General features: G+C 41.3%; 1 long non-coding RNA gene across 1 annotated transcript in view; it reads right to left on the reverse strand.

Moving 5' to 3' along the window:
* Positions 1 to 2,619: 2,619 nt before the first annotated feature.
* The window catches only part of LOC114593963 (uncharacterized), an 82,790-nt gene continuing 62,454 nt past the window's right edge, over positions 2,620 to 22,955 (reverse strand). Inside the window, exons 3-4 of the long non-coding RNA XR_003705836.2 lie at positions 5,710 to 5,809; positions 2,620 to 3,266 (exon numbers count right to left, since the gene is read on the reverse strand). This is a non-coding gene — a long non-coding RNA (uncharacterized LOC114593963). The remainder of the gene's footprint in view (positions 3,267 to 5,709; positions 5,810 to 22,955) is intronic.

Below are 22,955 nucleotides of genomic sequence, written 5' to 3' on the forward strand. Positions count from 1 at the left end.
GGACCTGTACAGCTTTATGTAGCATCGGAGCCTTACTTTATTGCTAGAGGAATCTCTATGTGAGTTGACTTATGCCAGTTGGTTACTTACAGTACATAAGTTGACACAATGGCTGTGACTCAGCAGTTCCAGCATAGAAATCCTGTGTTTCACATAGTCAAGGGCTTCGTTTCTATCTTCTGTGAAAAGCTTGCACACATGCCGACAGATACATCACTGTGTGCACATCAAAGTCACCACTTGAATTGTGCCTAATTTGCACAGTGTATTATTAAAAGATTGACCTGTGTCTGCTCCTACCTCCTTATGGAATTCCCATGTACTCGAACATTGTTCTGTTAGCCTCATTCAAGTTGATAAGAGACTATGGAAGTTTGGTCCAGCAACATTAGGGGGGGCATATTGGCTACCCCCGAACTAGACCCTTAAATATATTGGAACAAGGCAGAACACAGAAACTTTCTAAACACTTAAAACGACTTGCCCACAGATGGAAGCATCTGTTTCTGTCCCTCAGATGTTGCCCACTGGAAAGATTTCTTTCATGTAGCATTTCACTCTTGGGAGATTTTTCCTCCCAACCAACCCCCCTGTACAGGCTAAAATGGCCAACACATGGGAATGCATAGGACATCTCTAACTAATGAAAATTGTACGGCTCTGTGAAGATAGATTTTTTCCAGTGATGAAATCAGCTCATAAAAGTCAGACCTTTGGTAACTGAAAAAATCTGGTTTGTGGTGGCCATTTTTGACCGTCAGAGTGTGAATACATGCTAGTTCCCCCCCCCAAAAAAAAAAAAATCAGTGAAGGACAATGTATCCTTGTTTCCATACTGTTCATTAGTTTTGTGGCTTAATTCCTATCTCTAGTTAGCAGGGGCAAGCAGCTTTGTTCATTCAGCAATTGAAGTTGAATTGCCCTGCCACAGATCATGTGAGTTTGTTGCATGAGTGTTGCCAACTCATTTCTCCTTGAGACCAAAGCATTTGCCTGCCAGCATGGCATTGTCCTTCAATGCTCAGACACATTTGGAGCAACGAGCTGTGAGGAAATCACCAGTATAAGAAAGGGTTTTTTAAAAAAAGTTTACAGATCTGAAAGGTGAAGGGGCACAATACAGAATTAATGTGGTCATTTTAGCCTGATTTCAGAGTTACCATATTGTATGTTTGCTACCAGAGACACAACTGAATTATATAAGCCCCCTTCATACCTTATCTTACATGCATCCACCTTACGTGTTGATGGAGTGGTATCATACCACTGACCTTGCCCTGACACTGCCATGTCTCACTGACCCTGCCCCACATAGCACTGAACATCTGGAAAGAAGCAACCTGTAGGCATACAGTTGTATGCACATGTGTGGACCATGCAACTGGGAATCCTAATTGTAGCAGGTTGTGTGGAACATCTACAGGCATACAGCTGTGCATATGGACCTTCAGCTCCATACAAGGAGGTGTTGGGCCGAGACAGCAGAGCATAGTGATGCCAGAGCTGTGATTCTGCACCTGCTCCATAAGTAGTATGAACATGTGAACACTGTATGAAAGGAGCTATAAAAGTAAAGGTAAAGGGACCCCTGACCATTAGGTCCAGTCGTGACCGACTCTGGGGTTGCGGTGATCATCTCGCTTTATTGGCCAAGGGAGCCGGCGTACAGCTTCCTGTTCATGTGGACAGCATGACTAAGCCGCTTCTAGCGAACCAGAGCAGCGCACGGAAACGCTGTTTACCTTCCCGCCAGAGCGGTACCTATTTATCTACTTACACTTTGACGTGCTTTCGAACTGCTAGGTTGGCAGGAGCAGGGACCAAGCAACGGGAGCTCACCCCGTCATGGGGATTCGAACCGCCGATCGGCAAGTCCTAGGGTCTGTGGTTTAACCCACAGCACCACCCGCATCCCTGAAAGGAGCTAAAGAGTCACCCTAAACCAGCAAGGGAAACCCACCTGTGGAAATAGGATTGGGTGAGGAGAGCAATTGCAGCAGATTATGCACTTCTGAATGTACACAGTGATGATCTTCTAGGTTCCTTTGGGTACATGTTGCAATCGGGATGGGATTTCACATCTGCATCAGGAGCAGGGCTGACCCTACCATTAGGAAGAACAAAGCAGCCACTTCAAGGGCAAATGCTAGGAGCAGCAGAAATAATGTTAACTGCCACCCCTGAATCCTCTCCCCAGTTACTTCCATCCTCCTAAGCTAACACTAGCAATGTTTGCTTGGTGCTGTTTTACTTAGCCATTTTCTCCCAATGGATCTTCTCCCATCTTCTCCCAATGCATGACAGACAGCACCATTAAAAAGGACCCTCAGCAAACAAGCAGGCAGGGAAGCACCAGCCCGGTCCATGAACTTTATCAGGCACTGTACACATTGCTCTGCCTATGTGATGCAGGGGAAAGACTGTATTGGTGGACATAACTGATGGTGGTGAGAAATTATGTCGGGTCTCAGCCTGATCAGTGAGTAGATGGTTTTATTAGATGAAAACTTTGGTCTTTCTGAAGGATGAGTGGGACATATATAAACCCTATCCTTTTTATTATAAATCCAGAAATGAACGCAGCAGCCCATAACCAAGGCGACAACTCAATGCAAGGCAACCCCCCCACCCCCCGGTTTCCTATAGGAAAATGTTATTGCCTCTTTAATGGCAGTTCACCTTGCCCAGCATTATGTCTAACTTAGGAATCAGAAGATGGAAAGGAGGGATATATATGTTTTATTACTTTTACAACTATACATGTAGAGGGTTTGTTGTTTTTTAATGTAAATCTTCTGCAAGAGGTGATTTACAGCAAATAGAAGTACAACAATCCTAAAGAATGAGCATTTTGCTTTCCGAAAACTAAAGTATAGTCAAGCTGTGTGGCTTAAGGTACTGGCTCACATTTGCATTCAGAATCTGGAATTTTTTTTCTGCAGCCAAAAGCTCAGATAGAGGGTGGGGAGTACAATGTGTGGGCTTGTGCAAGTGCAAATACAAAAGGTCACTGTCTCATCTAGAGAAACAATAAGATTAGTGCTTTTATCACTCATTTTTTGCTATCCTGCACTGTTCTGTAAACACTGTTGTATGACTTTGCCTCTTATCATCAGTCAACGGGATCTGCTTTTGTTGAAAGAGCGTCAATCACAAGGGTTTTGCCATTCATATACTTAGCCTTATAGCTGCAGGGACTGGGAGTGGGGGGAGGACAGGCTTTCATTCAGCCTACAATAGGTGGCTCTGTCACTGTTAGAAAAATGCTGTGAGAGGAAAAGAGGAATCGTCATGGATAGTGTAACCAAGAGTTCACTTGCTCTGTCAAGCAGATTAAGATAAAGCTGAACGAGGTCAAAGCTATTAACATTTAGACTACAGGGTATATAACCAGTTAGCATCTAGTTAGACAGTGGGTTTTTAATTGGAGAGTAGCTTCCTTCTAACATTATGTAAACACTAATATTAGCTGAAGCCTGGGTGGTCCCATCTTTACAACCCAGAGGACACATTGGATGCACATCCAGCTCCAAATTATCCTTTATTAACCAAGCCACATTTGAATTGTAAATGAGTCCTGTCCCTACCACCCCACTGGCAGACAGAAAGCTTCAAAGTCACAAAAAAACTTTGGCTTCCCATTTGTTTTCTGCAAAGTCAAATTCTCTTTTGCAGAACATACTTGGTCTTGATCTTAGTCTATGTTCTATTGCTTTTCTAGAATTCATTTGTAGGGGAAAAAAGTGAATTTTTCACTCAGTTCTTACCAGGCTGGTAATTCCCTTTGTGTGTATGGAGGTGGGGGTGAAAACCATGACATGAACCTACCCAGACCCATCATGAGAGGCCCTTCTTCGTGTGCCTCCTCTGTGAGAGGTCAGGAGGGTGGCAACTTGAAAATGGGCCTTTTCTGTGGTGACTCCCCACTTGTAGAGGTCCACCTGGCACCTTCGTTACCTATCTTTATGTGCCAGGCAAAAACATTCCTCTTCTCCCAGGCCTTTGGCTAATTAAACAATCTATGGCCTTTTAAACTCGGTGGGGATTGTTTTTGTTTGTTAATATGTTGTGTATTTTTGTGTTTTTATATTATAACCTACTGTGCGATCCTCAGATAAAGGGCGGCGTAGAAATTTAACAAATAATAAAATAATAATAATGTGTGAAATGGACAAATGAAATTTAACAAATACAGAGGCATGTACGCGCATGAACCCAGTTTATGTAATCTTCCACAACTGTGCATTTTTCACATGCAAGGTCAGCCAAGTCGTGCTGAAGGACATGGGAACAAGCCTTGGTGCTAAAGAACCACAACACATAGATACGCACACATAGGGCCAGCCCTACCATAAGGCAGAATGAGGCAGCTGCCTCAGATGGCAGGTGCTGAAGGTGCCAATAGCTCCCACTATTCACCAAGCACCTCCTAAGCTAGCATGCCCTGTGTCCCCTAAGCTGGCCTCATGTACTCTGGCAAATGTTGTCCCATCACTAGTAAGATTCAACAGCCAGTATGGCTGAATTACATATTCACTCCAAGGAGCAGAATGTATTGGATCAGCCCAGTACAGACACAACATATGCAGTGTTTAATATGAAGAAAGGTTCCTATGGGGGGGGGGGAGAGAAAGAGCACCACCTACATCATTTTTGCAGTAGACATATTCTCATATGTAGGCCTCCATTGATATGAAGCTGTCTTCTGTTGGTTGCTGAAGACATTTTAATTACAGAAATCTTTTGTCATGCTAAATAATTGACATTTTATTTAAAGGTTGTGTTTTATCTGTTGTTTCTCTGCCTCTGGTGTGTTGTTGTTTTTCCGTATTTTGATTAAATAGATTTTTATTAAAGATCTTTAAACTTTTAAGAATCTTTCTTCCATTTCTCATGAATAGTTTCTAGCCTCATCCCTAATACAGCATATTTATTCAGCCTAAATATGGTTAACCATAAAAATCTGCAAGAACTTTGAAAATGCATGCCTGTAGTGGATTTCCCGTGGGTTCCCTTCTCTAGTAGGTACACCTTATATACAATGAATTAACCTAGAGGGTAAAACACATCACTCACATCTTTAAGGGCTCATAGCTTTCACAGAACATAAACAACTAACAAAGTACATATGGAGAGGACTCAGCAAACAGAGCAGAAAGTAATTTGTTCTCAGTTTAGCAATACACCACCCAAATAGGATATCTGGAAAAAATAAGCATTTGGGTGTTTGTGCAGTTGTTCCACAGCCAACTCACACAACCTTGGGGATTATGTTGGCCATTTCAAGTTGTTATGTGTGTCATTTCCCTGCCTACAGCCAGGCAATCTGATGTATGTAAGATTAAGTCTGTTGCACACACCCATAACTTAGCCTACTTATCATGAAGGGTATGTCTTCCTGCCTCTGAATTCCAGTTGTTGTGGAATAGGAAGGGGCCTATTGTACTCATGTCCTGCTAATGGATTTCCCATCAGCAACCCGTTGGCTACTGTGAGAACAGAATGCTGCACTAAATGTGCCTTTGACCTGATCCAGAAGGTTCTTCTTATGTTCTTGACCAAAAATGTAGGTTTTGAATGGCAGGCAAAAAAGTTAAACCCCATCCCTGGAAGTGACTGCATACAGATTGCGGTCAATACGCAGGTTGCCATAACGTACAGAAATTTCAAGTGACCATCATAAATTTAATGGAAGCATGAAAGACTTACATTGTAGTTTCTAGTCACTTTTCAGGGGGCTTGACCTATTGCACTCATGTCCTGCTTGCAGGCTTCCCAGCAGCAACTTGTAATTGGCCAAATCCAGCCCCTAAGAAAGAAAGACAGAGAAAAGAGGAGACATTCCAAGGTTTAATAGTCTAAATATAAGAAGAAATGCATTAAAAGAGAGTGGGGAGAGTGTATTTATCATTCAAAAATAAATAAATGAGGAATTCAGAAAAAAAGAGATTAAAATCCAAGTCTGAGTAGAATACAGGGTATTCCACTTAAAATCCAAGTTTGAGTAGAACACACACACACACACACACACACACACACACACGGCCCACCACTGTTCATTTTAGGTGACCTCTGCCTGAGATATCAGTGCGCAGCACAGAATATTTTATTAACAAGCCAATAAGAGTTTGGAAGGGCATATATCAAACTGCTGTAGATACCACTTTCCCCAGTCATCATTGTTGGCTGGTTGGAGACAGATGCTCCCAGAGCATTTAATAGCTACAAATGTTTTCAAGTTGCTATTTGTAAAAAGAAAAGGAAAAGAAAGAAAAGGCATGTTCCTCCTTGTACTCCGGAGAAGGCAGGCAGCTCTTTGAGTCATCACAATGATCCTGCCTTCATCTTATACTTTAAAGAAGAAAATGTGAAGCATCTCCAGATGTTTTCAAAAACAGGTCAAAGCAACTACCACCAGCTGAGCTTCTCCTTCTCTTTTACTTTCCTTTTTGTTATTTACGGAGTGCACAAAGTAAACACATCCATGTATTCCTATTCTTCTTACAAACCATACATAAATGCAAGCCATTTCTTAACAACTTCAGATGTGTCTATAACAATATCATCTTTCCAAGTCACTAATGAACTTGGAAAAAAATACCTTGCATCCAACCTTTGTATAACATTGATCCTTCAGGCTCAAGCATCTTCTTTCTATTGAAATCTTGAAGGATTTCTTCCTGTTGTCCTCTTAATGTTCAAAAGAGACATTTTTCAAAGAGATTCAGACATCTCTTTAGTCTCAAATGATGCATTTTAATGAAATAGCTTCATTATGTGTTCAGGGATTCACAAATACAGATAGACAAGAGTTAGTCAGAACTCACTTATGAAAGAAGGGTGGCAACCATTTGAGTTATTTTCCTCAGTTCTTAGAAAAAAGAATTTCAGTCTGGGTATTACAGTTAGCTGGAATTTCAGCCAATATCGAAAGCCTTAATCTAGCATCACTTAGATCCAACAAAAACACAATATACATAGTCACAGACACAAGCAAACAAATGAGAAGGCTCATTTTATTTGTCTCAGTTCAAATTTGGGGGTTCAAAACTTCTGCCAAAGTCTGATCTTGCAAAATGGTATTTTTAATAGGGAAGTTGTTTGAAACAAACCGATGTGTTAATAATGGAAGTGTATGCATTTGGAAATTGGGTTTTCGGCAACAATATTTTACCCGGCAAATGAAAAAAGCCATAATAGGAGTGTTACAAGTTATTGCTACATAATGATTCATCCAAGTTGTTGTTAAAGCTCAGTTTTCCTTCTTTACAGGCCTCATTGCAGCTGTAAAAAAATGAAAGTGATGGCGAAAAAGTCAAACAGTGCAATGACCCCATTATTGACAGAAGTTGGTTTTATGATTGTGCTGGGCCACTAAGAAGCCAATGCAGTGTAGTGACAAGACAGCCCAATTTCACTGCATGCTAACTCAAATGCAAGTCTCACTGTAATCCATGCACCTTACCTACGTGAAGTTGTGCATAGCTTGGCAGGCTAACAGCATTTGTGGAAAACTGGAGTGACAGAACGACCATCACATGCATAGCCCCAGAAGGGGTGCATCATTTCCAGGGCTGGCACAGCAGAGAGGCCTGGGGTTTTTGAGGCCCCATCCCTACAAGCCATCCCTACAAGCCAGTTTCAGGGCATTCAACTGGCAGAGGACTTGAAGCAGAGGACTCCCCCACTGATGCTCTTTTTTGCTAGCTGAGACTGCCGGAAAACCGACTGTAATGCACTGCAACCTAAGAAGCACACCTGTGAACCAGGATCTGCTGTGCTCTCCTCTATGGTACTACTAAAGCCGAGTCAACATTTCCAGGATGATACTCCTCAGAGAAAATGTCTGACCTTTCCTTTTTCTCCCCCCCCCCAAGAAGATCACTTTGCAGAGTTTTACCTGAATATTCTCCACCATTTCCTTGCCCCACAATGACTGTGGATGGAAGATGCAAGATAGTGGGCCAGATTGCTAACGTGGTTGTTATGCTTAAAGCTGCACAAACAAACAAAATGAAGGCCAAAGTTTCCCCAACCATGCCCTAAACAGCTATGTCTATCTCAAACAAGATGTCAATGATCGTTTCCTTTGTGAACATATAAATCGTTAGAACACTACTTCAAAGGGGTATTATAACAGAGAAGCAGAACCAGGAGTTGTCATTGTCCCACTGCATGCAATAATCCACTTTTTAAAGTGCTATGAGTCACTTTTGTGGTTAATAGGCATTCACATTTTTTTAAAGGGCCATTAGGCGCCAAGGAAAGGAAATATTAAATAGATCTCCTAATGGACTGTAAATCTTAGAACATAAGAGTTATTCTGAAGTTTCAATCCAGTCCAGCTTCTGGAGATGGCTCTTTAAAGCTTACCATTGATAAGAGTTTACTTGTACTAGGAGATTTAACTTTATGGAGGTCTGTTATACATTTCCTTTATGTGCCACACTTTACGAGCAAGTTCTCTGTACATGAAGGCATTGAAATCCACCACCAGAGAACTTAGTGCATTAATTCACTTGATCTGTAAGACACAGTTCACTCACATAGAGCAGATTAAAGACCTAGCAAAAGGGAGCAAGCTGGCGAACCAGGAATTAGATACATCATGTTGGAACTATATCTTGTAAAGCTTTTTTCCAAAATAAGTGTCAAAATATTCCAAGCAAATCTAGTCCTCTACTGAAAACCAAAGGGATTTCTCAGTTACATGTAAGATGGGACAAATTCAAGCTGACTACAGGTAGTTGTAGGACTTCAAGTTACCCCCCCCTCCAAAAAAAAAAAACCAACCCCAAAAATGTTAAACCTGCAACACTTGAGCAGAGTACTTGGCAAACCCATCATTGCTTCTACTAGCATACTGCATTTATTTAACATGAATAGTGCAGTCAAACAGAATACAAACGGGAGATGTTACATCCCAAGGACCAGGATATATGTTACTATCTCCCCATGTATTAGAGTGGCCAGATGTAAAAGAGACCAGGCACTAAATTTAATATTTTTGTAGAAGACAGAATTTTAGCTGGTATAGCCAACATGGCAAGCTACACGCATTCAACTTCCCCCTTCTACGCAACTATTACAGATGCAGGAACCCTATGCTATTTTCTATCTCATCCCCCCCCCCCGCCCATGCAAATTTACTCAAAAGGAAAGCCCTATTACGGCATCCCCCATCACACATGAGAGGATCACGGACTGGCCAACAAGCATGTGGCAGAGGAGGTGAGGCCACAGAGCTGGCCCATGAGGCGAGGTGAAGCAGCTGCCTCAGGCAGTGGAAGAACAAGAGGCCACATCCCACCTGCCCCACTGCTTCTGCTGCCAGCAGAAAGCCCCTTCTTGCCATGGGGCATTCCAGCACACAGTGTTGCTGCTTGTTTTCTTCACTCCTTGTGAAGCGTTCCCTCTCTTGCCAAGTTTGGTGAGGGGGGTGTTCCGGCATGCAGCGTAAGTGGGGGCTGCAGCGTAGCAGGAGGGCAGGAAGTAGTACATGCCCATTTTGCCTCAGCTGGTGAAAAGGGACATGCCACCCCTGTGGGGCCAGGAAACATGCCTCCACACACACACACACACACACACCCATCATAGCACTGCAATTATGTGAAGGGAAATATCCAAATATGGCTCAAGACTCCATCAGTTCACACAAGAGCACTTCCAAATATGACTTTGTTTCTTCAAAAGCATTTGAGGTAATAACATTTAAAGGACACGTTTTGCACACAAGAGGTTCTAGTTTCAATCCCCAACATCTCCAAGTAAGGCTGAGAAAGACTGAAATCCAGAACTGCTTTCAGTTGGTGTAGAGTAGGTTTCAGGCAGTAGCTAGATAGATACCCACAAACATTTATTTAAACACGTATATCTTTCTACTGCTCAATAACTTAAAACACAACAAATGGCAATTAATAAGACCACTAACAATCAAAACAATTACTAACATACTCAGGCCATTTGGGGAGGAGAGGAAGGAAAGAAGGAAGGGTTGTCAGGAGTACAAATAATTGTCATTTTTCAAATCTGGTAGAGAAACAACAATATATTAGCACACAATATTGAAGTTAAAATGTGAACAATGTACAAGACTATTGTGCTGGGCTTGTTTATTTTTTAATGCTTTTGTGTTTTTGTAAAATAATAGCACTTTGTGGGCAGCCATTTTTTCAATTACTTTTACAAACAACATTCTGGTTCTGAAGTATGAAAGCATGATTATGAGAAGCACCAAAATAACCCTTAAAAAAACATATACACACAACCTGGAGGATTGTTTTTTCATACCAATAAACTTTTGCTCCATTGGGAGATATTCTGTACACAGAGCAGTCATTAGCTGTCTAAAGCCAGGTCATGCCTTCCCTCATTAAATGACTTTCTGTTTGGAGGACATTGGATTGCTTCAGTTACCAGTGAGAATATGTCAGTCTTTATTTCCTGCAAGCATTGCCTCGCCTAATGGAAACGCTAGCCTTTCATGTATATTTCCTGGAGAGCTAAAGAATGTTAATGACGATGAAGCCTATGCCACTCAGTGGCTGGGTTTGTCAAAGTGGCTGGGGCAGCGGACAGACGTCAGCAGGATACACACATGCTAATCAAACCTCCATCTGCACTGGGGGCTGCTTACAGAAACAGACAATTAATTTATAGAGCTCCATGCTATGCCTAGGGAATGAAGAACATATGAAGACAAAATGAATTCCCAAGGTCTGTAAAATGTTAGTAGGCTCCCCCAATGCTTTTGGGAGTGTTTGAAACAGAAAAAAGTTTGTGTGGGGGTGGTGTGCTAACCTTGTGGAAACTGACATCTTCATAATAGGCAACTGCTTCATTTATCTGAAAAGGCTTGGTGTTGTTGCTTTTCTCCAAGTATAGGAATTCTGACGCTATAGCTATCATGTGCCTGACTCTTAAAGTGACCCTGTGGTGCCCTCAGGAATGAGGCAGCCAAAATCCTTTTCAACTAAGGGAGGAAGTAGTGGGGTGCCAATCACAAGACAACAACACATTACAATGATTGGCAGTCATGGTTAGCAAGCACTGAAATATTTTTTCCCCTCATTTCTCAATCTCCTGATACTGGAAAGGGAGGGGGTGGGTTTTAGAAGGCTTTCTGGATGAAGAAGCGTGAACAAAAACCCTCTCACAAAATTGCACAGAATCAGTGTTTCTTATGTCTTCTCTAGCATTACAAGTTTCATATGATTCCATTATTGAGGGCCACAATGAATAACCTATACTGCATGTCAAAATGTAGGTTGAGTATTTTATGGCAGCTGGAGTTGAGCTGAACGTATTTCAGGAGGTTGCTGTGTAATCCTGATAAGGTCTTGACTGTCACCCATCCCCTCAGCTCTTCCACAAGCCCATGTTTCCAAATCAGTGACACTACTCTGAAGAGACCCATACCTTATCAGGGTTTCACACAGGGAGTAGGTGACATTTGTGCTTGTCTCCAAGCACACAGGCATATTAAATGGTGAAGGGAGAATGTGAGTTAAGGCAACTGCATAAGATCATATTCACTTACAAACTTACCAAGGCAATGTAAAACAGGGATGGGGAGCCCTTTTAAGCCTGAGGGCCATGTTTCCTTCTGGGCAACCATTTTAGGGGGCATCATATACCAGTGCTGTGTTGGGCCAGAAACATAAGTAGGCAGAATATCAAATACTATGCTTAGTTTGAAGTGTTATATTGGAATGAATGGCACATATTATGAGGTTTTATTTAGCTTTTACTTATTACGTTTCTATACCATCCTTCAGCCAAGGATCATAGGGCAGTTTACAATATAAAAACACAGAAATACATAACATAGTAACCAAACCAAACAAAAACCCACACATAGCATAAAAAGCTATCAATTGTTTAATTCGCCAAAGGTATGATTCTGGGTAAGATTCTTGGGGCAATCTAGGAAGCCTTTTAAAGTTAAGTTCCACACTTGTTTTAAGAATGAATTGTGTACTCAGGAAATTCTGTGCTAAGGCATCGAGTGTGAGGGAATACGCTTCTCATGCATATGTATGCAATGTATAGAGTCATTTTCACTCGTTTCATTAGCTGTTTAACACAATACCCCATTAAATCCCTTCAAGAGCTGCATTAGAGTTCTGTGGCAATAAGAAACTACAATTTAAAGTTGCATTATTCTAATAGTGTTATTGACGTTTTGAGGAAAAGCTTAAAAAGTAGGAAAGCATTGGTTGAATTGTGGAAATTCTCTTCAGGTGCAATCAACTCTGTGGTAAATAAATGATTTTTATAAGTTAACATATTCATTGACTATTTAATTGAAAGGGGACTGAGCTTTTTTGCAGTTTTGCTTATGTTCAGTGGTGGAACGCTTCACTCCACAGAAGACTATGATCACATCTACTGTCTCTAAATCTCTTATTGAGGAGATACTTGAATGCTTCCCATTAGAGCATGATTGCACTCGTTTGTAGTTAAACATAATTAAAATAATGGTACTCGTGTTACCTTGGGTATATTACCCCCATTTTCAAGCTATCCTATGGAATTAAAAAGAAAATGCACTTGTGGCAATTGAAACGATGAAGAAGAAAAGAAATTGGCACATCATTGGATTCTGTCAGCTACATAAACACGTAAATCTCTCTTTTTTTCCATAAACAGAGCCAAGTCACACTTTTATATACAACCACAGACTGTATAGAAAGACTGTCTAATGAATTCTATCCCATTTTGTGTGTGATCACCACAATCACTTCTACATGAGTTCAGATTGGTAAGCCAAATCCCATTCCCATTTGCAATATCATTTACTCTCTCTGGAAATGACCCCATTCGCTTACAGGGAAGAATGTTCCTTAGAAGTGTTTCATGCATATTTAGCAGCCACTGGGAAGGTAAACTAGGAGGCTAGTCAGTGCTCACTGGACCATCTATATAGTCCTTTGCAGGAGACTAGATCAGAAGGGAATGCACTGCTACAAAGACCATATATCCAGGTCCAGTAGACATTCCTACGGAGAATGCTGGAATCTTCTATATCTGTCCACCTTAGAAGCTCATAGAAACTTTTTCTCAAGTAAGCAGTATGCAGCAACTAGAGCTCCATGTTTGCAAAAGTGCTTAAATAATGTAGAGTCCAGAGAGAAAAGAAATCCCAGTAACACTTTTCTGAGGAAATGAAACAAAAGTAGTGTACAATCTGAGAAGAAATAAACCGAGAGGTTTTGTCTTGAGGCCTTGAACATAACAAGTAGGCATTCAACTAAAAATACAGAGGAGACACTCCCTCAGAACTGCACATAGGGCATACAGTACAGCAGCATACATCAGGCCACTCTGATCATGGCCACTGGGCCCATCACCTCCTGGCAAATAGAAGGGGAAGAAATGGAGGCAGTGAGAGATTTTACTTTCTTGGGCTGCATGATCACTGCAGATGGTGACAGCAGTCACGAAATTAAAAGACGCCTGCTCCTTGGGAGAAAGGCGATGGCAAACCTAGACAGCATCTTTAAAAGCAGAGACATCACCCTGCCAACAAAGGTCCGTATAGTTAAAGCCATGGTTTCCCCAGTAGTGATGTATGGAAGTGAGAGCTGGACCATAAAGAAGGGTTGGACCTGAAACAAAGCAAGAATAATCCAGCACCACTTTGATGTGCTCAGTATTTGTCATACTAATCCATTCCTTTCATTTTATGTGAAAGTCTTGGGATGGGGAAAGAGTGTGGTTGGGGCAAGGAGAATGACATTGGATTGAATCTAGTCATCTCTGAGATGGTAAAAGAGACAAAAGAGGCAATGTTACGAGGGGGTACTGAAATGCTATCTCTCCCTCTCCCAACTGGAATATATTCTCCAGTGCTGCACAACAGCTAAAGGGGTGTCATTAATTTACCCGGTAGTGATGTATGGAAGTGAGAGCTGGACCATAAAGAAGGCTGATCGCCGAAGAATTGATGCTTTTGAATTATGATGCTGGAGGAGACTCTTGAGAGTCCCATGGACTGCAAGAAGATCAAACGTATCCATTCTTAAGGAAATTAGCCCTGAGTGCTCACTGGAAGGACAGATTGTGAAGCTGAGGCTCCAGTACTTTGGCCACCTCATGAGAAGAGAAGACTCCCTGGAAAAGACCCTGATGTTGGGAAAGATGGAGGGCACAAGGAGAAGGGGATGACAGAGGATGAGATGGTTGGACAGTGTTCTTGAAGCTACAAACATGAGTCTGACCAAACTGCGAGAGGCAGTGGAAGACAGGAGTGCCTGGCGTGCTCTGGTCCATGGGGTCACAAAGAGTCGGACACAACTAAACGACTAAACAACAACAACAACAACCTAGGTTTGTCTGCTGCAACCTAGAAATTGGCTTTTTTTACATTCCCTGATTAAGAGAGAGATCAGTTGTTTATTCTACAGCCTGTTTTCACCTCCTCCTTTCTGTTGTGCTGACCAGCACACCTGAAATCATGCTTACTGCAGCAGGCAGGGGGAGAAAATAGAGTGAAGGGCAAGAGTTCAATCCACTGGGGAATGCTACAGTTGACCAAGGCTCTTGCTTGGTCAGAATTTTTAAAGAATAGCACCAGTCCGTATCCATGCAGTTGCTTTTTGCAAATGCAAAAGCGTTTTTCCCCAGTAACAATCAGGAAAAGTATAATGAAGTTTCTGTGAACTCATTGCGAAAGAAAGAAAGAAAGAAAGAAAGAAAGAAAGAAAGAAAGAAAGAAAGAAAGAAAGAAAGAAAGAAAGAAAGATCCAGTCTTTACTTCTTCCTCGTTGGAGCTACTGGTGGATTTCCCCCCCCCCCCACCTAACAAGAAGAGAAAGCCAAATAAATGGTGTGCTTTCTTTCTTTGGGATTGTAAGGATATGTATTCTCCTTAACTTGCTGAGTGACATCAGCATTTCTAACACTGTTTAATGGCTGAGTGGTAATCCCTTTAGGAAAACATCTAAAGCCTTACACAAAGCAACAGTCACATCAGTTCTGATTCACAGTCAGTGACTTTCTATGTCTTAATGTGCAGGCTAAGATGCCGGTTATTTAGAAGAGGCTGGGTAATGAGGCCCAGACGGAAGAGAGCAAGTTGCAAGCCGTTTCACACCAAGGGTTGACAGTATGCCAACGTGACGTGAGACTTTGTGGATTAGAATATAAATTATACTGCTGTTGCCTAGTTCATGCAGATGAACTCCAGTGCTAAGTGTGCCGTTTATACAGTTTTCATGCTAGTCAGACAAACTGAGATCAGTGGGAGATCCTCCTCCACCCAATATGGAGGGTAACACACCCATCTGCTAAAGATATTTAAAAAAGATTTCAGACGGGTAGTTGTGTTACACTGGGTGCACGCCATGCATTTAAAGCACATTCCTTCCCCACCTCAATGATTCATGGGAACTGTACTATTAGTATTATAATTGGCTGCCAGTTCATTTCTGGGCTGCACTAGCATTTAAAGCCCCAAACAAGTTAGCCCCCAAATATTGGAGAGTCACACACACACACACACACACACACACACACCTCAGGTGTTAAGATCTGCAGAAGGGGCTCTCTTGGTAGTTCCACAACTTCTGTTGTGAGGGGTGGCCCAGAAAAGGGCTTTATGCGTGGCACCACCTAAATTGTGGAATTCCCTCCCCAAAGAGGTTCATCTAGCTTCTTCACTATACAGCTTTCAACAAATGATGAAAATGCAACTCTTTACTGTTTGACGCCTAAGATGTGTGGTTTTCAGGGGCCAGCCTATTCCCGTGACTGTAATCTGTTTTAACTCTGAGTGTTAAGTTATTGTAACCCACATTGGGACTTCCTAATAAAGGGCTGGTGGTGGTGGTGTATTTTATTCTGTGAGCTGCACTGGGATCTCTTGATGAAGGGCTGTATATAAATTTATTTATTTATTTAATAAATAAATTATCACCCTTATCAAACAGCTGCTGCTATTGCAGCAAAAACATGGGAGGCAGCAGTTACAAGTTATCAGTCTCTACAGCCACAGCAGGCACTGTGATTCTCCAGCAATTTGACTTCACTCTCACAGGTGCACTCCGTTGTTTCTCAAGACAACAAATGATCCATATTCTGGTAGAATCATTTCAAAAGACTACATAGGGCTTTTTAATGCACATTGGCTTTATTTATTTATTTTCTATCTATCTATCTATCTATCTATCTATCTATCTGTCTATCTATCTATGTACTTACTTATTGTACATAGGTATAAACCACTTCACAGTCTGAGGCCATCAAAGTCAGTCCATAGTTGACTGGCATTCAATTGATGGGAGGTACCCATCAGCAGAACAGAGAAAGTGGTCATATTCTCTCTCTCTCTCTCTCTCTCTCTCTCTCTCTCTCTCTCTCCTCACCCTCTCCCCACCCCAGCAATTTGCCTGTGCACCCCAAAGTCTGCTCTAGAAGTTGCCTCAGACCTCTGGGTCAAATTTAGGGATGGCAGGGGGACTGTAGGGGGAGGAGGGATCACAGAAAATTTCCTCTCTGTTCCAAACGGACATCAACCTGTGGTCTCCCTTTGTCCACCATTAATCACAGAGCAGATATCTGCAGATCTCTCAGCCATTCACTTCTCCTAATGCTCTTGTTTTTGTTATTCTGGCATATCAGTCACTTGCTCATCCTGCACTATTTAGTTCCGTTGTTGCCTTTGCTGAGGAGAAATTTCATTTAAGGTATTAAAGATAGGGTGTGAGGAGATTGCATAAGTAGATGAGCTGTAAAAATAGCTGTAAAAGCTCCACCCTTGGATGATTTATTTCAAGGCACATGAGTTAGGCTTTGAGAGAATGTTGTGGACAGAGTGTGATCCACAAAGCGCCACTCCAGCATCCTTCAGTGGGAATAGCACCAGACAATGCAGTCCACCCATAGATTGCAAATATTGCCCTTCATTCTGTCCCCCTCAATCAGAGCTGAAGGAGAAAAGTAGGTCTGAAAAGAAAAAGAAAATCCGGATAGCATGTTTGTCTCTTATCTGTATCAGAAACTGCCTCTAATCAGGATTAATATTACAACATTCCCCATTATGCTTCAGTAGAAATATTTCCTAGGGTGCATCTATTTCCATATTTGATCTGCATTAATACACAAAATCCCCCTGAAGTTTGTTTCACGATTCAAAAGATTTACAAATTGTATTGCAAGATAAATATGTTATTGTGATGTAAGGCTAGCTCATGCTTAGAAATACAGATGAATGGGGCCCTCAGTCTGAGAAAGGTTCTCTGTCCCTGCTGTGGACTATAAATGATGCTCAGCAAACTATAGGGCAGGATGGAGGGCTAAACTCTCCAGTAGCAAATACAGGAGGGTGAGCTGGGCTTTGCTGCTGCATCCTAACTTGAGAGGGGGAGAAATTCATTTCATTTCACATATAAGGTAGACCTACCTAATTTGCACTTTCTGAAACAATAGAACCAAAACAAAGAATTCCTTCAAAATTCACACTTCTCCAAATTTTGCAATGAAGTTCTCCAACCAAAAATGGTTACAAAAATGTGTTTATTACAGTACAGTGCATACATAAAAAATATGTTGATGAAACTAGCATACAAAAAGGACTGGTATTTGAGGAAATTCTTTGCAAAAATATGTATATTAGGAAAAAATGCATATGAAACATTATATATTAGGAGAAATTCACAGTAAAATACTGACAATTTTTCATGAGGACTTAAAAAAAAAAAAACCTTAAACTGATGTGGAAATGTGGAGGAACTAAAGACTGGAAAAATGAGAAACTAAGAGGAACAGAAAATGATAGATTCACTCATCCCTGATCCTAACCAATGAACAATGTACTATCCCAGGAAAGACTCTGAAGCAGATATTACAATTGTTTGAAACTGCCCTTAAGATGACTAAGGTGAAACCAACAGAAGGGAGCCAGCATTATCAGTGTAGGGATCCTATAGTTGTCGGGGACCCGGAAGAATTAGCCTAGTTGTGAACTGTATAATGCCATTGCTGTGCATAGCCTCCCCATTGCAAACATTCTGCCCCAAGCACAAATTTTTAGGCGGGGCCAATATGATATTGAGGCAGGGGCAGGATATGCAGCCCGCCCACCCCTGCTCTACATGTTTACCTCTCTGTTTGGAGCTAATTTGAGAAGAGGGCTTGAAAAGCTAGTGCTATTTTTCTAGAAAAAGAGGTGCTGGAACTCACCATGAACGCCTCCCCGGTTCTCTTATAATGGCAATGACATGCAACTGAGAGGTGTTGGGACTGAGCTCTGGTTTGTTCCTGCTGAAAAAAAGCCCTGAGAAAACCACAAGTTTTTCTAAGACTTCCCTTTAACAATTCTTGAAAATTGTAACCCGTAGAACTACAGGAGTTCATACACCACTAGTTTCCTGAGACAGGTTTAGGGAAGCTGGGCTGAAGAATTGCATGGCGAGCCCTGAAATAATTGTTGTTGTTGTTGTTGTTGTTTCTTATCTGCCTTCCGTGAGGTCGCAGGGCATGTTACAATTGAAAAATACAATATTGAAAACAGTTTAAACAGATTTGTGTTCAACAGGTCCACATTTCAAGCCGCCCAAGAAAGACACGTGGATATGAAAATGAGCAAGAAATGTGCTTTATCTGCACACAAAGGCCAAAACCAAGCACAAAGACAAATTGCTCTGCCACCTGGACCACTACTGCCCAGAAGAAAAGGCTTCAGTGTTCAGTGTGATAAATGCATGTTTGTTGCATGTGTTCCCAGCATCTTCTCTCAAGAGGGATCTCTTTTTCCCAGCAGTGGGACAGCAAACTCATACCCCGCTGAACTCCCATACTGTTCTCACTGGTCTGTAAAGCACACTGATGTGGCACTATCATCTAATTCTAAAACATTTAAAGCTTTTTACCTTCCGGCACCCATCTAGCCATTTTTAATGACAAGCAGCAAAGCCCTGTCATTCTGTAGGCTTTTCTGTGAACAAACTCATTTTATGGGCTTGGCACTCCTCCTACTGACTCCCACCCCTCAGGCCTGAGCTAAGCATCCATCTCAAGAAGTAAATGCTGTGGGTGGGGTTGAGGTGCTGGAGGCCACAGCTGTGGGGGCAACACAGCCTCCTCTGTGCCCTCTGGAGTAGCCTGCCTCTCTCAGTTGTTGCAGGGAAACAAACCAGTGTTCAAGGAAGATTCAACTACCAGTTCTATCATCCTATTTACATGGGATGCAAGAGGGGCATCATATCATCCTTTGCCTGAAGCAGCACAATGTCTTGAGCCAGTCCTGCAACCCTGTCGTAACCTCTGCATTGTACATATAGCATATACATATGCAGTGAGAAAAGAGTGGGGAACATCAAGAGAAATAATCCATAATCTAAAAATAAACTGCCAATGAGATTATGCCAGTGAAGCCACATTGCCTGCTGAAAATCCAAATTCTACAAAGCTATTCTACATCCATCACACCATCTTACAGAAAACTGAAAATTAATTGGGGGGGTGTATTCCAAATGTTGCTGTTTTTCCCAGAGGGGCAGGAAACAGTTAGGATGGAAAAGAGCAGATTAATTTGGATTTGGGTGAAGGGTTTTTTCCCACCCAACATTGAGCAAGTATTAGAAATGGTGAGATATTTTCCTGGTGGTTAGAGGTTCAGGTTTCTGGTCCATATTTCAAAGCATTTGGTTTATCAATACTAAAACAAAGTGTGACTGGCTCATTCAAAAACTGTAAAGGCTAACATCTTATACTACATTTTCACAGTAATTTACTCATAATGCATGCATCACATATTGCTGCTCAAAGTAAAATCTGTCATAATCTGTTATAGCATGTACCTTCTCCTGAACTTTTTAGACAGACAGATAGTCCAGAAGTCCCTGTACTAATGGAACTAGAGGGGATCTTGATTTTCCCCCCAGAATTTGTTTTTCACTTTTTTCTTTCTCCGCGTCAACAATAACAGTACCTATCCTGCTGGTCATATTTCTACTCCCTCCCCAACAAAATTCCATACCACAGTCATGCATTGCACAGTCTTAAGGATGAATTGATTGTCCATATGGTGGCTTTTACAAATCATATATGTGGTAAATTCATGACACCCCTTTATGTCAAGATAGCTGTTGTGCAGCACTGGAGAATATATTCCTGTAACATTGCTTCTTTCCCCTCTAGTCTCTTTCACCATCTCAGGGGATGACTAGATTCAATCCAATGTCATTCTCCTTGCTCAAACCACACCCTTTCCCCATCCCAAGACTTTCACATAAAATGAAAGGAATGGATTAGTATGACAAATACTAAGCACAGAAAAGAGATGCTGGATTATTCTTGCTTTGTTTTGGGTCCAACCCTTTACATTAAAAGATAGCTCTTGGGAGTATCTACCTGAGTGCATTCACCTGCATTTCACGAAAACATGTTTGCAGATAAAGATTAATGTAGCATTGTCAACAAATGTGCACAGTTTCACATGAACAATTAGAACTGCCATTGCCTCTTGGCTTGGAAATATCTTCCACGGTTATCCTCTCCTCCCTTCTCTGAAGCAAAACAAACAAGGAAGTCTGATGAAGTGCTTACTTATTTTTATCTTTTAAAGAGTCTTAAGATACACCACACCAATCAAATAAGCTTGTGTTTTGAGATAGGAATCAAGCCAGAGGTAAAAATTCTGCCAGCCTGTTCTCTAGCATGTACATATGCAGTGAGAAAAGAGTGGGGAACATCAAGAGAAATAATCCATAATCTAAAAATAAACTGCTTGCCATAGTTAAATTAAGCAACTTCAAGTACAATCTTAGAGAAAACACAGTATTCATTTCATGCCCATTACCCAGGTCTCTGTGCTTGTTGTGATTATTGAGTCACACTTGAAATGCTCGCATCTTTCTACTTAATTCTGTAATGCAGCTAGACAAATATATTTACTTATTTTAACGTTTGTATCATGCCCTTTCCCAGAGAACTAGGTTAAGTAGGGATGGGGGAGAAATTTGGTTCAGTTTGCTTCCCAAAACAATAAGTGAACTGAAACACAGCTAGCCTTCAAAGCGCATACTTCTACAAATGTTGCAATGCAGTTCTCCAACTTCAAAAATGTGTGAAAGGGGAGTATATTAGGACCAAGTGTGCATTAAAAATTGAGGAAAAAATGCTTTCAAAAACATGTGTATTGGGCAAAATTGCATGCAAAAAGGTGTATTTTAGGATAACTTTGTTTTAAAATGTTGTCAAATTTTCATAAGAACTTACTTACTTACTTACTTTATTTCCTGTCACCCTAAGGTGGGTTTTGAAATTAAAACACAATATTAAAAAACAGTTTAAAACAACTTGATCAGAAACTGATATGGAAATGTGTCAAACCAAATTCAGACTGAGAACATAAGAAACAGATAAATTAATAGATTGTTTTCTTAAAATGTTATTTAAATTTGGGCCTCATTAGTGTGATGCCCATAAGAGCATAAGAAGAGCCGGCTGAATCCATTCAAAGGCCCATCTTGTCCACCGTGCTGTTCTCGGAGTAGACGTCCAGATGTCCATGGGAAGCCCACAAAGAGACCCTGAGCCCAACAGCACTCTTCCTCACTTGTGATTCTCAGCCACTGGTGTACATCAAACACCAAATGCCAACCAGGCCAGGAGAGAGAGTGCTACAGCAGGCAGGATTCCAGGAAGCCTTTGTATAAAACAGAGAATCCCCAAGGACAAACCTCCGCTTCGTTCCAGTACTAGCTGGGTCTGATGCCAAATGGCCACTCTTGTTCATAGTCCTCATTGTGGCAGTGAACTTGGAAGCACTTCCCTCCCACAGTTCCTCTTAAAATATGAACAATTCTTGCATTTTATATGTGCTATTATATGTATAATATTCTATGCATATTATACGCATATTCAATCTAGTACATAAACAGATTACCTACAAGGATGCAAATAACTGTGATATAGATAGAGATAGAGATAGAGATATGTTGCAGAAGTACAGTACAGCAAGGTGCTTGTATAATGTATGTATGTTTTGCATAGACTTTTTCATATTATTAGCCAAGCTTTTTAAAAAATAAGAAGGAAAAACTGACAAAGCAGGGGCAGCTTAGACACTTGACGCAAGGGGCAGTCCAATGCAGAAAAAGCTTGATTGTGTTAGAACTACCAGAATCCATATATGAATCCATTTAAAGCAGATACTTCCTCCATCCCTCCTGCTCCTTAAGAAAAAGGACTAAAATATGTACAATGGGAGATGAACACTTAGATGAATTTGATGAATACTTACCCATATTTTACATGCTACCTAAGCAGTTGTGTGGCTGTACATATGATGAACTGCTAAAAGGAGGGGAAGGGAAAACCCAGCATCTACTTTCTAATGACAGTCAGGAGGAATTTAACCATCCACAGAACACATTTGAATTTCATAATCTACTCATTAGCACAGGTAAATGCATTTCCAAGATGCCCTCAGAAACAGGTGACATGTAGCGACGCTGCTCCAGGAACACATACCCGACATTTTTGCCATTAATATTTTCAGGAGCACATTCCATGGGCCACATATTCTCTAGTAAGAGTAGGGTCGGGCCTGCATAATTTCACATTTCAGATGGAGAAAGCCTTTGAATTCAGAGCAGTGAGTAAAGATCTTGGCCACTGAACCCCAGTACATTTATCATATCTAGTTAAGGCATTTTTATCCAAATCCCATCAGTGAAAGAGCAAGTGAAAGGAATGACTACTCAATGTGATCAAAGGACTTTTCGTTGTCTAATGAGAGTTATTTTGCCCTTCAAAGGCTGACTCGGTAAGTGGATAAAAGTTTTACTGTTGCTTCCAGCTTTGAAAAAAACCCTTTCGCCTTTAAGACAGGGGCCATTTGTCATTCATGTGGCCTAAACAAAATGTAGCATAATAACTTCCCTATATTACCATTGTGCTTGGACTTGAGAGTATTTCTTGACTACTGCAACCAACTGCAGCAAGAA

This window comes from Podarcis muralis, chromosome 3, assembly GCF_964188315.1.
Source record: "Podarcis muralis chromosome 3, rPodMur119.hap1.1, whole genome shotgun sequence".
NCBI lineage: Eukaryota > Metazoa > Chordata > Lepidosauria > Squamata > Lacertidae > Podarcis > Podarcis muralis.